Source organism: Leptonychotes weddellii, chromosome 1, assembly GCF_054177405.1.
Source record: "Leptonychotes weddellii isolate Sample4059 chromosome 1, ASM5417740v2, whole genome shotgun sequence".
Lineage (NCBI taxonomy): Eukaryota > Metazoa > Chordata > Mammalia > Carnivora > Phocidae > Leptonychotes > Leptonychotes weddellii.
Window position 1 is genome coordinate 7,173,467 of NC_138369.1, and position 5,469 is coordinate 7,178,935.

A 5,469-nucleotide genomic window follows, 5' to 3' on the forward strand; every position below is an offset into this window, starting at 1 on the left:
AAGCAGGGGGAGTAGAAGAGGGAGAAGCAGGCTTCCCGCAGAGCAGGGAGCCCGATGCGAGGCTCGATCCCAGGACACTGGGATCATGACCTGAGCCGAAGGCAGACGCCCAACGACTGAGCCACCCAGGCGCCCCGATAAATGTACTCTTTTATCCTCATCCCCTATTTCCCCCATGCCCTTACCCATCTTCCCTCTGGTAACCATCAATTTGTTCTTAATACCAAAGAGTCTGTTTCTTGGTTTGTCTTTCTCTTTTTTCCTTTGCTTGTTTGTTTTGTTTCTTAAATTCCACATATAAATGAAATAATATGGTATTTGTCTTTCTCTGACTGACTTATTTCACTTAGCATTATATTCTCTAGCTCCATCTATGTTGTTGCAAATGGCAAGATTTCATTCCTTTTTATGGCTGAGTAATATTCCATTATATATATACCACTTCTTCTTTATCAATTCGTTTATTGATGGACACTTGGACTTCCTCCAGAGTTTCACTATTGTAAATAACGCCACTTAAACATAGAGGTGCATGTACTCCTTTGAATTAGTGTTTTTGTATTTTTGAGTAAACACCCAGTAGTGTGATTCCTGCATTGTAGGGTAGTTCTCTTTTTAATTTTTGAGGAATCTCCATATTGATTTCCAGAGTGTGTGCAAGTGATGAGGGGGGCAGAAGGAGAGGGAAAGAGAGAATCCCAAGCAGACTCCATGCCGAGTGTAGAGCTTGACATGGGGCTTGATCGCATGACCCTGAGATCATGACCTGAGCTGTAATCAAGAGGTAGATGCTCAATGAACTGAGCCACCCAGGTGTCCCTCTATATTCTTGATACAAGTACTTTTCAGTTATATTATTTGCAAAATTTTCTTTCATTCTGTGGGTTGTGTGTTCATTCTCTTAAACTTTTTACTTTTAAGGGTGGTAATATACACATTCTATAAAATCTTATCCATTTTTAAGTATAGAGTTAAGTAGTGTGAACACACTGACTGTGAAACTAGTCTCCAGAACTGTTTTCATCTTGCAAAACTGAAACTCTATACATATTAAACAACAAATCCCTATTGCCCTGTGCCCCTAACCCCTGAGAACCACCATTCTTCTCTCTGTCTCTGTGAATTTGATTACTCTAGGCACTTCATATAAATGGAATCATACCGTTTTTGTCTTTTTTTGACTGATTTGTTTCACTTAGCATAATGTCCACAAGGTTCACCCATGGTGTAGCATGTGTCAGAATTTCATTTCTTTTTAAAGCGGAGTAATATTTTGCTGTATGTGTATACCATATTTTGTTTATCCATTCATCTTTGATGGACACTGGGTTGCTTCCACTTTATGGCTACTGTAAATAATGCTCTTGCAAACACAAGTGAACAAATATCTATTTGAGTCCATGTTTTGAGTTCTTTTGGGTATACACTCAGAAGCGGAATTGCTGGATCATATGATAACACTCTGTAAATTAAAAAACAAACAAACACCTGCCATACTATTTTCCACAATGGTAGCATGAGGTTACATTCCTACCAGAAGTGTATAAGTAGAAACAAATGAGAATGGGGAGAATACTTCACACTCATTTTGTGACCCGACAAACCTGATCCAGCAATACATAAAATTCTACACCATGACTAAGTAGGATACATTCCAGGGATGAAAGCTTGGGTTAATAACTCAAAGTCCATTAATGTAATAATGAAGGATATTGATAGAGTAAAAAACAAAATAGCAAGATCTCAGTAACCTCAGAGAAAATAAGTGACAAAATGCAATATGCTTTTATGATTAAAGCAGTCAGCATACTAGGAATAAAAGGAAATTAACTAACCTCATTAAGACAATCTATGGAAAACCCAAACTAATATTATTTTTAGTTGTGAAAGACTGGATGTGTTCCCCTGAAGTAAAGAACAAAGCAAAGATATCTGCTCTTGCCATTTATATTCCAGATGTACTGGATATTTTAGCTAAAACTATTATGCAGGAAAAGGAAACAAAATGCATTAAGGTTGGTTAGGATGTAAAACTATACCTACTCCCCACTGAGGTATCTTGTTTCTAGAAAACTCTAAAAAATCCACTAAAAAAAAAAAAAAAAAACCTCTTAAAACTGATAATTGAGGGGTGCCTGGCTGGCTCAGTTGGTAGAGCATGGGACTCTTGATCTTGGGGTTATAAATTCAAGCCCCATATTGGGTGTAGAGATTACTTAAAAATAAAATCTTTTTTTAAAAACCCTGATAATCGAGTTCAGCAAATTGGTTGGATCCAAGATCAATATATAAAAATTAATTTTTTTTTTTTTTGAGAGAGAGAGAGAGCAGAGGGAGAGAGAGAATCCCATTCAGGCTCCATGCCCAGTGCAGAGCCCGACTCGGGGCTTAATCCAACGACCCTGAGATCATGACCTGAGTGGAAATCAAGAGTCAGACGCTTAACTGACTGAGCCACCCAGGTGCCCCTCAATTGTATTTTTATATACTTGTAAGGAATAGTCTGGGGGCGCCTAGGTGGCTCAGTCAGTTGAGCGTCTGCCTTCAGCTCAGGTCATGATCCCAGGGTCCTGGGATTAAGCCCGTGTCAGCTCCCTCCTGCTCATCGGGGAGCCTGCTTCTTCCTCTTCCTCTGCCACTCCCCCTGCTTGTGCTCTCTCTCTTGCTCTCTCTTTCTTTCAAATAAATAAAATCTTTTTTAAAAATGGAACAGTCTGATAATGAAATTAAATGCATTTATAATGAAATCAAAAGGAATAAAATACTTAGGGATAATTTAGCAAAAGATGTACAAAATACTCAGAAAATTATAAAACATGACCGAAAGAAATTAATAAATGTGTAAATAAATGGGAAAATGGATCAAAAGACTTAACATTGTTGAAGTGGCACTAGCCCCTAAATGATCTAGAGATTCAACACAATACCTATCATGATCCCAGCTTATTTCCTCTTATACAAATTGTCAAAATGGTTTTTTAAATTATATGGAATTGCAAGGGAACCAGAATAGCCAAAGTACTCTTGAAAAAGAAAAACAAAGTGGTAGGACTAACATTTCCTGATTTCACAACTTTGTAATATGCAGTAGTAATCAAGAGAGTGTGGTACTGGGTCACCTGGGTGGCAGAGTCAGTTAAACATTTGCCTTCAGCTCAGGTCATGATCCCGGGATCCTCGGATTGAGCCCCATATCAGGCTCTCTGCTCGGTGGGGAGCCTGCTTCTTCCTCTCCCTCTGCCTGCTGCTTTCCCTGCTTGTGCACTCTCTGTCAAATAAGTAAATAAAATCTTTTAAAAGAGAGAGAGAGAAAGAGAGAACTACTGGTAGATTAAGATTTGAAAAATAGGGGCACCTGGGTGGCTTAGTTGGTTAAGCTTCTGCCCTTGGCTCAGTTCCTGATCTCAGGGTCCTGGGATCAAGCCCCACATCGGCCTCCCTGCTCAGTGGGGAATCGGCTTCTCTCTCTCCCTCTGCCTCTCCACCCTCCCCATGTTCTCTCTCTCTCAAATAAATTAAAATCTTTTTTAAAAAAAAGATTTGAGAAGTAAACCCGTACATCTATAGTCAACTGATTTTTGAGGGGAAAAAAAAGCCAAGATTAGGGCAAGAATATTCTTTTCAGGGGTGCCTGGTGGCTCAGTCAATTTAGCATCTGACTCTTGATTTCGGCTCACATCATGATCTCAGGGTTTTGAGATCGGCTCGTGTTGGGCTCCGTGCTGGGCATGGAGCCTGATTAAGATTCTCTCTCTCCTTCTCCCTCTGCCCCTCCTCCCTGCCTCTCCCGCTCTAAAACAGAACAAAAAAGAATATTCTCTTCATAAATTTGGCTAGGTCAACTGGATAGCTATATGCAAAGGAAAGAGGTTTTATCTTTACGGGACACCACATACAATAATTTAACAGAAAGGATAAAGACCTAAACGTAAGAGTAAATTATAACACACTTACATAAAACATAGGAAACAATTCTTGATTTGTATTGGCAAAGAATTGGTAGCTTAGACACCAAGAGCAAGAATGGGAAAGAAACAGGCTTCTTCATCATCAAATTAATGACTTTTGTTCTTAAAGGACACTATCAGGAAAATGAAAATACTCTTTGGAACCCTTGTTGCACTATTGCTGAGAATATAAAATTATGTTGATGGTATGAAAAACAACATAACAATTCCCCAAAAACTACAAACCGAGTTATTCTCTAGGAATTCTCTCTTGGGAATTGAAAGCCGTGATTCAAACAGCCTTACTCGGGTCATTGACAGGGGTCTATGCCCCACTGGAGTTGCTTGGGACCACCATTATATTTTAAACAACACAAACCAAGTGTTTGAACAAAATCACTCAAACTCAGTGTTTATGTGGAAAGGAGGAAAGAAACTGTAATGCACATTTACTAGTTCAACCAGAAAACCCCAAATATCTATTCCTTTTGGGGAAAGAAAGGTATCAATTAATTATTTTTCATGGCAAGACATTGTTTTGCAGATAATTAGTCCTGCTTGAATACTTCCACTCTGCACGTCTAATCAGATTTGAAATCACCCAGAATTAAAGAATAGGCCTCAGAAACTTACAACACACTCTCAGGAGAAGGAAAAGTGAAATCAAAATCCTTAACAAATGGAATGTAATACTAGAGTTGTTTTTTTTTTCTGAAATTCACCACTTTCTTACCTCTCTGGAAATATTTCATACTTTCTTTCAAGCTCTATTAATTAAATAAATTTTATCCCTATTGGAAAAGGAGAAATAAATTAGTACATCTTTTCAAAGTGACAAACCCAGGGTGGGCAGTGCTAACAGGACAGATCACCCAGAAAAGTTTCAAAGAGGAAACTCTACCAAAAGACTTCCCATAGGATGTTTGTGCCCAGGAAATACACTTACGGAAGAGTCACATGGATTTCATACAGGATATTGAATGTTGTCCTGTGCAATTGAAACATTGAGTCTGTTCGAAATACACCATGGAGGACAAATAGTTGATAACAATATCGATCAGAGGATAAAGTGACATTTGGTAACACAAAGGTGATCTCAAAATTTAGGCATTTATTCCAGTTCTCACATTGATTTCCCAGCCTCATGCCAACCCCAGAACACCCTCTAGTTCCTGTCTGGCCTGGCATGGTCTGGTCAGGCGCCCCTCTTGCTCTGAACAAGGGCGTCGCTCCACTGGAAGGGTCTCTGGGACTCCCTGCGCACACCTGTGTCCCCACGTTTAGAGGGAGCTGTAGGAAGACGCCACTGTCCCTCTAGGGCCTGGACCAAGTTTGGTCTAAAAGCAAAAGTCCAAGGAGGGGACGGGTTCCCCACCACCCGCAGAGATTGCTGCGCCTCAGCAATCGGACCTCCGGCCCTGTTGTCACTCAGGAGCAGAGGGGCGGGTCCTTGCGAGCTGTCCAATCAGGGGCGCAGCAGGGGCAGGTGGGCGTGGCGACGCTCCGCAGCCGCGTGGACGCT